Source organism: Zosterops lateralis (genome assembly GCF_965231275.1).
Source record: "Zosterops lateralis genome assembly, chromosome: 1".
NCBI lineage: Eukaryota > Metazoa > Chordata > Aves > Passeriformes > Zosteropidae > Zosterops > Zosterops lateralis.
Window position 1 is genome coordinate 83129174 of NC_139762.1, and position 12726 is coordinate 83141899.

At 41.4% G+C, this 12726-nt stretch overlaps 1 protein-coding gene across 11 annotated transcripts in view; it reads left to right on the plus strand.

Moving 5' to 3' along the window:
* The first annotated feature begins 291 nt into the window (after positions 1-291).
* The window catches only part of IKZF1 (IKAROS family zinc finger 1), a 69530-nt gene continuing 57095 nt past the window's right edge, over positions 292-12726 (plus strand). For 7 of the 11 annotated variants that reach the window (XM_083858469.1, XM_083858478.1, XM_083858475.1 and 4 more), the window contains exon 1: positions 613-1791. The gene's annotated coding sequence lies outside the window, so the exon portion shown is untranslated. Of the gene's footprint in view, positions 423-612; positions 1792-12726 lie in introns of those variants that run through there. The other 4 variants (XM_083858474.1, XM_083858471.1, XM_083858472.1 and 1 more) reach the window with 2 other exon arrangements.

The window sequence follows — 12726 nt, forward strand, 5'->3', positions numbered from 1 at the left end:
CTTACCCTCGGAGACCTAATTTTGGTGTACAGTAGAAACTTTTAGGAAGCAATAAACAGTTTCTGTTTCAAAAAGCTTCCATTCTAAGCTCCTGAGCTTTCAAGTACCTACGTGCTTGTTTAACTTTTTTTTTTTTTTTCAGTTTAAGTCCATGAGCTCATTTATACACATGCATAAAGCTATGGCTAAACTTTTGTCACATGAGAGCAGAGATAAAGGTAGGATGTGAGAAAGGAAGTATTTGTTATCCACATCTTGAGGATGAGGAACTGAAGCACAGCAAAAAACTGAGATCCTCATCCTCCACAGAGTGTAAATGTGCTTAATTCTTAAGCATGAGTAATTTCCATCAGGTTTGCCGTGCCCTCCGGACTGAAGAGTAAGGTCTGGATTGCAGCGACTGTCTCCGCTACCGATTTTAAGTAAGTTACTTAAATTCTGGTCCGGCCCTTGCATTCAAGTGCGCAAAAAGCGCGGGACGCGTTTTGCACGGGATACGAAAGACCGGGCTGAAGTAAAGAAGGATAATCTAACCCCTCAGCTCTGGAGTATTACAGGTGGATGTCTGCACCTGCCGGCCCGTGACTCCCAGCAGTATCGCTGTGCCCGGTCGCCGCCCGCCGTGCGGGGACAGCCGAGTCCCGGCACCGAACGAGCCCGGCCGCTCTCCCGCTCTCCCAGCTGCGCGCAGCCGGCGGGGCGCCCCGGGAACAGGTACCTCTGGGCAGGTCAAAGTCCCTCCGCCCCGGGGGTCGCCCGCCGCCGTCCCAAGCCCCGGCACCGGCGGCGGGGGGATGGAGGGGCGTGCGCGGGTGCGGAGCGGGCGCGGCCGCGCGGGGCGGGCGGAGCGGCGGGGGAGGGACCGGGCGCGGAGCCGCCGCCCGCGGGGCAGAGCCGGCACATGGAGCGGCGCCAGCCGCGCCGCCACAGCTGCCGCCCGCCCCGGCCCCGGCCCCGGCCCCGGCGTAGCAGGTACCGCGGGGCGGGGGGCCCGGGCGGGCACCGGCCCCCAGGGCGAGCGGGGGGTCAGCCCCGGGTGAGGAGGGGCCGCGCAGAGCCCGGGCTGCCGCGGAGAAGTTGCCGGGCGCGTTAAGTGGGAAACTGCGGAGCAGAGTCATCCCATCCAATCCCATCCCATCCCATCCCTTTCTCCCCTTCTCCCCGTCCCGCACTTCTTTTTTTTTTTTTTTTTTTTTTTTTTTTTTTAATTTGAAAACATGGAGCCGAACATAGAGCTCGAGTGTAATCCAGGCGTTTTAGAGCGCTTCCTTAAAATTTCAGAGATGAGTAGCCATGAGGAGCTGGCCGAGGAGTATTCATTGATTCAAATGCGGATTGGTCTGTGCTCTCCTCGAGTCAGCTCCAGCACTTAGGTTCAGTCAAAGCCCGCGTTCCCAGTGCTTGCGCCTGTGCTTTGCAGAGGGGAGGCAGGTACGGACGTCGTAAAAACTATTAGGAAACTGTAAAATTAGCAGCCCCAGTGCGTTTGAGGGGAACGGCATTAGAGAAGTTGCTGACTTCCGAATAGCGGTGGCACCAGAAGTTTCCCTCCTTGCCATACAGCCTGTCGCACAGCTGGAGGGTTTTTTCACCCTGCTCGGCAAAGTCACCCTCTCTGTGAAGGGGCAGTTTCGCTCTGTTGTCGTTGCTAAAGAAGATGCGTGTAGTTAGAAACTTTGTGTGTGAAGAAATGAGTTCCCACTGCAGCAGTCGGTTCTAAGGAAACTTTAAATTTTGTGCTTCGAGAAACCTGATTACTTCTTGGATTACTTTTCTACCTTGGTTAAAAAGGTATGGTATCACTGCCAGACATTGTGCAAAGCATTCTGCTTCCAAAATTGTCAATAATACTGCATCAGAAAACTTTGTAGTGTATGATTGCAAATTATCGAAAAAAGTGATGTTTTGTGGAATGGAGGAATGTTTAGACCTGTATGGCCACTGGCTTAAACTATGTAAATTGTTGTAGAGGAATATAATGTTATCTCTTTTTAATTTTTCTTTCTTTTTTATGTTTATTTATTTATTTATTTATTTCACTGAATCTTAGTGCAAGAAGTGTCTTCAAGGACTTTGTGTGGAGGCTAGAAGTTAGAGCTTTTTGACTATGTATTTTTTTCTGATATCTGGATGGTACCAAGGTTACATTTACTGTCCGGATGTCCAAACCCTACCCAAATTAAATAAACCAGGTATATAATATTTTGTGCATTCACATTAACAACCCATTTTCTGGACTTTAATAGTTTAGTTTTAAAATTTGAAGCTGTAATGCCTTGTAAGGTCCAAATCCTTTAAAAGCCACGCTTTGTTAGTTTCAGTTGACTGCTCGCATCAGTTGTAACTCACGCGCACTCTGCGGTACCACGGAGTGTGACTCGCTAATGACTATGGCTGTGTTAAACCTTATAAATTATCATTGAAATGTAAAGAAAAAGCGTATTAATATGCTGCATTTAGAAATAGATACTAAAATTCCTTTCAAATACTTGGAAATACTTTATGTGAATCAGCTAAGCAGGAGCATGTGCTGAGTGGCTTGTGGCACTGCTCTCTCACCTTGCTAGTGAATCGAATAGTTTAAGGTATTTGAAGCCTTAGTGAAATAGAAAAATGAAGGATGCAATGCCTTTAGCTTCTGAATTTTCCAAACAAAATTTTCGCACTTAGGTAACTTTGCTTATTCTCTGTTCTCTTCTTTACTGAGGGAAAATATAAGTCCAAAAAGTGGGAATGAATTTGCCCGTGTTACCATGAAAATGGCCCATTCATGGGTTAATATAATAGTAGATACAGTAGTTGACACTGTGTCTCTTTTAGAAAAGGTTTCATTGCTTCCATGCATAGACTTCTTTCTAAGATTGGCATGTTCTGCTTTGATTTTAACTCATGGTAGTCAGAAAACTGAATAAAAAACACAAGATATACTGCTTAGAGTGCCTTATGTCCCCACCCCCTCAATTCTTAGCAAAACTCTACCAAGTTTTAGTTAGATGGCTGCATGCCTTACTTCTTTATCAAAGCCTTTGAAACTGAAGCCTGGAGACATGAGAAACCAAGTGCAGACCATGTGCAAGACCAAGAATTCTTAAAACAGTTTATGTCCTTATGATAGCTGTCTGTAGCAGAACTGCAGGGGCGAAGTGTCCCATATACTGCAGAGCTCTGCACTTCACGTAGTTCATGTTTCTATTACCCCACCCTTCCTTCCAGCCATAAAGATCTTCTCACAAGTCTTAGTATTGATGACTACCCGTGTGGTGTTCTTTTTTTCTTTTGAGTAAAGTAGGTGAAACTCAGAACATGATATACTGCAAGTTTATTTAAAAAAAAAATTAAAAAGTAATTATGTCCCTAATTATAAGGTAAATTTAAGATGAAATCCAAGGAGAAATCAGGTTTATCCACTGAGTGAGAAGACTGACCAGACTAAAGTCAATGGAAGTCCAGTGCTGGGCATCCCCAGCATCCAGGACTTCAAACCTAATGCACTGATCCTTACAAGAGTCCTCTACCTACTGGGTATGGCTTCCAGGGGAAATGAAAGGAACACAGAAGCGTAGTATGAAATTGTACTGACTGTCCTAATTCAGTCAGGAATGACTGATGGATCCTAGTATTTGAAGAGGAATCACTAATGTCTCTGGGCCAAAGTAATGATAAGAAGACAGGGCAGAGGACTCTTTTTCTTTTTTCTCTTCATCCTATCAGTAACTGGAGAAGCTGAGGCACTGATCCTATGTGCATCCTTTATTCCAGCCGAGTATTTCTCAGGGTGGCTACTTAACTACAAGTGAGCAAAGTGCCTTGGTGTGTTTTTACTAGGTCCCATACTCCTGAGTTGCATTAGAGAGACAAGCTTGTCATATACCTCAGACTTTCCACTCCAGCTCCCAGCTCCCTCCAGGAATGATCTGGTTGCCTGTTCTCTTATATAAACATGAACAACACCTTTGTCATTTGTGTTGCATTCAGTGTACCATTAAAAAATGCAATAGTCTCCATCTCAGCATTACTGTAGCAGTTTTCCTTTCCCTTGTGGACCTTAATGCCAAAAACCTGGTCTGCTTGCCGCCTCCACTGCATAGCAATGCAGAAATGTAACTGGATAACCAATCCACGGAGTTTTACAACAATGCAAACCTTCTTTCTCATCATTAAAATTGGATAACTCCAAAATGAGCCAAAAACATTTCCAGACATATTTTATTTGAGCTTAGGTACTTCTTATACTAACACCACAATTTTGCAGAAAAAAAGGAAATGGGTCCAGTCTGTATTTCAGCAACAGAAAACAAGGTCATAATGAATTGTATGCTGTTCTGGCAGACAATTCTTGGCTATGGTCTCTCAAAAAGTCCAAAAGATATCGAAAGTCATGGATCATAGCCTAATTGTGTGGCTCTATGTCAGAAAAAACTTCCATTGAAGGCTTGTGGGATTTTTTTTTTCCTCCTGTTTTATGTGCAAGAAGAGCTGGGTCCATAGTAATTTTTGTTTTTTGGTCAAGATTCACATATGTACTTCATTACATTTTGACCAGTCATTACTTTCTACTATTATTAAAAGTAATAGAATTAGACCAAAAAAACATCATAGTAAAATAGTAGAATTTAGTGTAGCAATAATGGAATCTTTGGAAAATGTTGTCATCCTTGTGAGAGTAAAGCAGGATGCGCTGCTGGCTCCCCTGGAATTCCCCTCCCAAGTGACAAACACCACTTTTCTAGCAAGTATAAAATTACTCAGAAAGAAAGAACACTGGGAATACATTATGCCAGTTGAGAAGTGGAAGATAAATACTCTCATCAGTATTTTCTGGGACTATAATTCTTTGGGAAGCCTTTTAAAATGCTTGAAACTCAATACAGGAGTCAAAAGAGGAAAGACCATTTCTTCACTGGTATTTTTTCTGTAATCCAAAGACTATTTTTGCTCCCCCACCCGACACTAGAATGGAAAAGTGTTTAGAGATGAGTGTGAATGCCACCTGAAGCAAAGCAGACAGCCTCAGTCTTGTCAGCTTCATGGCATTTTTTGAACAGGAGGCTACTTTAAATACCTTCCACTCATCCAAAGTAGCTGCAGGAGTTTTCTCTCTTCAGTGGCTATCCAGCAAAGTGGACTGACTTCAGCTGGAAAACTCCCTTCTTCCAAGGTCAACTGTGGCTTCTTGTCCCTACATCAATCTGTACATAAACCTAACTACAACTCAACAAAAGTTTTGTTTGCTTCCTAAATTGAAACAGAATTATGTGTACCCCTTAAGGTACATTGCAATGCATCTTTAGTAAAACCTCGACAACTTCTGCCTTACCCTTTTCCTTCAGAATGCAGCTTCCTCCATCTTTAAGGTGGTGAACAAGGAGATAGTGGGTTTTTGCACTAAGCAGTTCACTACCAACACTGTAGTGGCTGCAAAAGCAGGTCCTAGTCCTGAAAGATACATGCATATTCTTAGCTTTGTTTGTACCATTGCAAATTCTTGGGGATAGGACCATGCCGGCTCGGGAACTGCATGGCACACTCATGCTTCCTGTATAAATGCTTCCAAAGGGCGTTCAGACTGCGGGTTTGGATGAGCAGTCACACTGAAATCATTGTATTTTTTAAGCTGTGGGAACTGTCCAGTTCTTTTGCTTATTTCACTTATTTCATGTGAAAGATTTATATTTCTTCTTCTGATCCCACTTACTCCAGCTTTCTCAGTGAAAGAGAAACTTGCTCTGTAAGAGAGATCAGATTCCCCACTGAGTTGCTTCATTTTTCTGCTTGTTTAAACTCACTGAGAGCAGCAGAGCAATCGCAGTATAAAGCTGGAATTGACCATAGTGGATTTGACCCAAAATATTTGCAAAAGCAAAATAAGTTAATTAAAATATGTAGTGTAGAGGAATTTGCTAATTTCCCTTAATTTTAGGAGCTATTTTTAGGTTTATTTAAGGGCAGGAAAAAAAAAATCACACCAATCTCTAATATGCTTATTCAGGCTGGTAATGTCCTTTAATAAACCATAACAGCCTGAACAGTTTGAAGGGAAATTAGGAAGCAATTCTGTGATCATGAAGCAGAGTTACTGAAACCTCCTGTAATTCGGACAAATTGACTACTAATATATTGTACAGTACACTTGGCAATTAAAATTCTCAACATAAAGAGATGCTTTTATGTTTTCTCTATTGAATATTTAGATACACTGTGGTGAGGACATCCTACGCTTTTTAAATCAGATAAATAAAGATATAGAAAAAGTACAGTTCTTCATCTGCTGTGTGCCTCCCCTTGAGTGAGAGCTCTGGAAGAATATCCAAGAGCTCGATTTGGCCTCTTGAGAATATGCTGTGTTCTTAGATTGAGTGCCTTAATTTACACCCCTCACCTTTTATAGTCGGTTTATTTATAAGATGGAAGCGTGTGCATTTTCTTTGTCCTGGTGAATTTATTCCACTTTTCTGCTTGATTTTTAGTGAATAAAGGTGACAGGGTTTAATGAGTTAATAAAACTTGCCCTTAATTAGGAAAATTGCCTTCATATTTTTCTCATATTGTGGAAACAATTTATAATGACTCTGGTTGCAATTCAGAAACTTGAAGCAAGAACGTTTTTCATCTTTGCAATGATATCAAGTCCAGTAATTTGTACACAAAGTCAATAAAAGAATGGATTTTTTTATTATCTCCTTTAACAATGAATTGTTATGTGAATGTAGCTCAAGCACAGAAAATGGTAGGAAGAGCACATATGAAAAACACATACATGATACGTGATGCACCTTTTATTATTTGTCAGTGATTTGAAAAAAGAATTCCCAAAGAACTGAGAATTATGTAGGATCTTTGACACAACTTTTTTTACATCCTCACAATTGTTCCCTAACACAGAAATTAATTTTACATGTGCCAGACATTTAAATGTTTCACATCTGCACTGTTAGCAGAGTTCTTTTCTTAATCTTGTGTGTTGAATTACAGTGCTTCCTTCATTTTGCAGACAGGAGCTCTCCATTGAAATTTCACTGTATGCTCATAATTGTATTGTCAATTCGTGTAGTTAACCAGCATTTACACTAGGCAGGAATAGAGAAATGACTGAATAAACTAAACATCTCCCTTTACTATGTAGAAAATGCTGAATACAGAATTAGTGCAGAGGGAAAAAAAATGATCCACTTAGTTTTATCCTTTTGTCTGTTTTAATGTAGTCCTTTAAAAGACCTGGAGTATTTGGTTTGTTTTTTTGAACAGAAAGGGAAGGACGTTGAAGTGCTCATTACTTCTCTCAGTTTTCAGAAAGGACCACCCCTCACCTTGGTAGTTATTATTTACATTGAGCTGTGTGATGAGGCGGAAATTAAAAATAGAATTAAAATGGTTCTAAAGTAGAGTCATTCACAGAGATTGTGAAGTGTAGCATATTAAATTACTATAATAAAGCTAATTATCAGCTGCTTGCTGAGATATTGAATGCTTTTAATTAAAACGAGTTTGTAGAATTCTAGCAGTTTTCTTTAAGTATTCAAAGATTGGTTATACAATACAGATTATCTTTTTTGCATGTTTAACAGTCTTCCTGTTACATGTTTAACCTATTTAGCACATTTGTACATGAAGTTACAAGTCTGTTTGTTTATATATATATATATATATCTTAGCTCTTTGGTTTAAAATGAAGCTAAATGTTAAATCCTTTTAGAAAGGTGTCTTTATTCACCTCTTGTCTTGGTTGTTGCCCTATATTCCTTGACTTCCATGGATACGAGGGGCTTGGTTCTGTTAGGTTGAGACCCTCTGGTGCAATTAGAAATGCAGCTGAACTATTGTTCTTCAGGCAGATGCAACTTGCAGCCTAAACTCCAAAAAACTGATGACACATGTATGATGATACCACTCCTTACCTGTTTTTAATGTGCAAATTCTCCTGTCAGGTATGTTAAGGGCTATAGGAGTTTACTGTGTTTTTCAGGCTGCAACGTCCTTTTCCTTTATGAATTTATTTATTAAACTTCTATTTATGTGTCTTAGGTGCTTGAATCTAGGACCCCATTTTAGGAGCTTCACTTCAATTTATGTTTTCAAGGAAATTGGGGTTTTATGGTTGTAGTTGTTGGAGTTCTAGTTTGCTAAAGGTGAAGCACCAAGTGTGATGGGGAGCCAATGAGACATGTGAGACCTCAAAGATGAGACGTGCTCACGCACCAGAGCTCCATTAGAGGCAGCTCCTCCAGTGGCCAGTGTGAGCAGTCCCTTTCCTGCCATGGGGCTGCTTACAGAAGTCGGGGTGGCACAGTCAGGCCTTTCCCCAAGGTGGCTGTGGAAGTAAAGCTGGGGTTTGCCTCTTTGCTTGTTTTTCACAGTTAACCCAAAGTTGCCACCACTGAGGAATGCATGTTCCCCTTACTTCTTATATTTGTAAAAGCACCTGCAGAGCACCAGGTCCCTTGTAGAAAGTTTATTTCCCCTCCCCTCAAGACTTTGTGAGTGCTTATTTTCTGTTTTGAGGTTCCATGGATGTGTACCTGCCCCTTGCGGGCAGCACCCAGGACAGAATTGTTCCTTCAGGCACCTTTCTGTCTGCTCAGCATGGCTACACCTAAGAATTGTCAGGAAACATGCAGCTGCATGTGGTGTACGTTTGTGGAGTCCAGAGGTAGAGCTCTCTGTAGATGGAAGGACAGCTCTGAGTTTAGGTGTGCTGGCATAGGACCAAAGTGGCTCCACAAGTATCAGCATTTGTGTTTTCATTTCCTTAGCGTGAGGTTCCATTGTGCTGAGTGTGCAGCACATCTTGTCCCAGAGAAGTCAGTACATATGTAGCTTGGGAAACACAGAAGAGAAGAAAGGATAGCTAGTCTTCAGCATTGGATTAGGTCATTCCACTGAATCACATCAATGACCCAATCTTACAATCTTTTAATATCCTCAGAGAATGGGGTTGCAGAAGGACTGACATGCTTACTCATGTTTTGTATCAATTGATGAAGCTTTGTATAAATGCTAAGCATTCATTTTCTTGGCAAGGAAGTTTACTTTTGAATTTTCTGGGAGACAAAACAATAAACCAAGATTTTCCAATAATTAATTTGCTGTGTTCTGAAAGACTAGAAAATTTTGACCTTACAATGACTTCTTCCTTTTTACACTTGGAACTCTAAAATGTCCTAAATCTACTTCTGGTTGTAATTTACATTAGGTGTAAATGCAGCAGTACTTCCAGTGATTCATGGTGTGTATTTTGATATATTATTAAGACATAACATGAGTTATATTGTATAGAAAGTTGCAAGGAGGGAAATTCGTGACGTGTAAATTTTCTTCAGGACAAATGCAGACTAACTTTAATCCAAAATTTTTGTGTGATCATAGTCACTTAGATGCTTCCTTATTTAAAACAAAATAAGCATAATCCTTCAGAAGGGCAGGGCTGCATGTTGATCATCCGGTAATTTAAAGTTGCAATATTTGATTCTTTTTCCAAAGGGTTGTAGTAGCTTCATCTTTGAATCTGGTATTCATACTCTGAAGAGGAAAGCGTACAGGTTGGAGTTCCTTATCCAAACAGCCTTGAAGAAATAATTTTATCTATTTTGAAAGGAATTTTATCTATTTTGTAGCTCTTGTAATAAGGGGGCAAACTTTGAAGCTATTTGTATTCCTAAATAGAAGAATTATCTGTTATCACCTAGGTGCTAATCGCTTTCCTGCTGTAAATGACAGTGAGACAGGTTCAGCATTTGAGAGTAAGATTGTTTCAGTCAGGTGACCACCCAGCTTTTGATTTCTAACTTCAGGCTCCTAAATTAGCTGATAACCTGAAGAGATGTGACTGCATTGAAGACAATGAAGCCATGCACACTTCTTACTCGAGTGACAAATTTGATTCATGGTTAAAACTTAAACAGTGAAAAATTACAAAATATCTTTTTCATTGCAAACCAAAATAGACTGTAATTTTAGGGGTTTATGTCAGAAACATTTCTAAAACATTGTTCTTTTAGATAAATCATTGTAAAGGTTTATTGATTTACAAATTGATAACAAATAGATACTTTAGTGCAAATTCTCATATCCATACATAGGATCTCTTATTTTCCAAACAGTGACAATTCTTGTTTCTGCTGATTGTAGAGCAGAGGAAAGGGAGAAAAATCAGGGCATGGTTTCCTATCCACGGATTTACCGTACCAAAGGCAAAAGGATAAGTTCTACTCTTAGCACTTAAAATTTAGCCCAAAACCTGTTATGTTCAAGTCTGGTGTGACAAACCTTTTAACAAACACAGACCCAAAACCTACACGTGGCCAATTGCAGAACTGAGATGGGGTGCCAGATGTCCTGTCATATATTCTTTGCTGATACAGGGCTTAAGCTGAAGTTAGCTGAGATTTCATTGGTATCTACCAGATACAATAAGAGTACAATCTTCCTCTGGGAGGGATTCAAAACACCCTTGAGGATTTTTAAAAGTTCTTTTTCTTTTATCAATTTGTGTAGTGCTTGTGGATCTTAGTCTACATTTAGGAACTATGTTTAATAGTTTTAAGTAATGATTGGGAAGGAAAAATATTTTCCATCATCACTTTTCCACCAGCTCTATTTCCTCTCAGTGCTTCATCCCTGCAGAATGGATCAGTTTTGCCGAATGTCTTAAAGTCACCTAATTTGGGGGTAAATCCTGATGCCATCAGTGTGAGATCTGAGGGTGTCTGTTTCAGGACAGTCAGTCATCTAACCACACAGAAAGCAAGCTAAGACTATTCCACTAAAAAATACCCCAAACCCCACAACAAACTGTACTCCAGTTTACTTTCATAAAAACAAAACAAAACAAGCCACCAAGCAAAAAAGTCAGCCCTGTAGTTTAGCTCTTCATTTAAGAAATCAGGAAATGGGACTTCTCCATTGGAAAGTGTTTTCCAACAGAATTCTGCTTGATGACAGCGAGAGGCAGGAAGGAATACAGCTGACAAGTGTGTGGCTTAAGTTGCAGAAATGCTGAGTGTAAGGCTTGTCATGACAATGGCAGGTAAATTCAGGAATACAAAACTAGAAGAAACTTTCTTCTTTGCACCTTCTTCCCATGGCATCCCAGTCCTGCTGAAGCCCCAGCGGCAGCGAGAAGGCAGTTGCAGTTGCAATAAAGGGCCATTCCTGAGTGTGACCCCTTTCTGGTGGGTATATTCTTGGGGTGGTTTTTTGGTTGGCTAGGGTTCACTGTCCTCTGGAAAAATATGTACTAATCAACTGATTAATAGTAGCTGGGTGACCCCAGAAGGCAGTGATAAAATGCATTCACATTTCTTTCTTTGCTTTCTTTGTGTTCAGTCATAATTGCAGGAGAAGTAAGGCACTTGCACCTTACCACCTGCCGTAAATACACCATGCTTCCAGTAACTGAGCAGGCAACAATTATAGGGTTTTCCCTCCTGCAAGAGAAGCTGCTTTCCCCACTGACTACTTTATTAAAAATGGACCTATTGAAAGCTCTTCAGTCCCATAGGAACTGATGCAAATTATTGAGTGGAAGGTGGCTTTTTGCATTTTGCAAAAATGGCTGTAGTAATTTCTGAGAACTATATATAGATGTTAAACAAATTGCTTGTCTGGAATTAAAGTTTAGGTGCAGAATAAAGCAAGATGGAGCATTACTGGATATTAAGCAGTGTTGCAGTATGTGTACAAGAGCCAGAATCCTCTTTAAGAACACCCGATGTTTTTTGCAAACTTGATAGACCATAAACTGTTCAACATCCTATCTTCTGTGGCCCTGCAGCCTACACACTCTCTTTTTACCATTCTAGCATGGGCCTGATGAGGAAAGCCAGGATTTGTAGGTTGGAAGGGGGGGGCAGCAATATATTGGATTTGAGATGTACTGTTGACATTCAGAAGCAAGTGAGTAGACCATAAACTTTATGAAATTATTAAATACTATCATTAATAGCTGTTACACTTTCCTGCTTCAAATTTTTGGAGACCAGGCTGAGGATCTTGTTTTGGGAAAAGAATCATCAGGGAAGTTGGGCTAAAAACGTTATGATAAAGTTGAAACCTTTCCCAGGAGCTCGAACTACATCCTTCTCTGCTTCCATCCCTCAAGAAAATGCTGGTTTAATTCCAGGAAGCAGGCTTGACAGTGCAAGCATCTCAGTTACAAGGAACAGCAAAGAACAGCTTCTCTGCTTGGTAGGATGTGGAGCCAGCTGCAGCAGGTGAAGATGTGACCTAACATTCCACGGCTGAACAAAGAGCTTGTTGGCTCTTTGTCCCCTCCCCACCTGAGGCTGCCTCAGCTGCCCAAGCCATACTTCAAGGTGGGGAGCAAGTTCTGATGGGACTACCTGCTCCAGCAGCACATCTGTTATCCAAGGGGCCACCAGCTGTCTGTAGCCAGTACTCGAGCCCTGGGACCTGTAGGGTCCCCTTCTGATTGAGAACCTGAGTTTTGCTTCTACCCCAATAACTCTCCACACGCTTCTCCCTGGTGCTTGTGGTCACTGGTCGCTGGCTCCTCGGAAGATGGTGTGTTGCAAGCAGAGGGCAGGAGCTTCCTGGTATCGCTTACCATGCCGTGGAGCCAGCCATCTGTCAGCAAAACAGGAAGGCATGGGTTCCTTCTCCCTCTTGGGCTTGTTTCGCTATTTTCGGGAGCTGCACTTCTCCCCCGTGCAGCGCCAGGCTGGTGCGATCTGAGGGAAGGGCTCCCGGGCGAGTGAGGGGCCAAAGCCT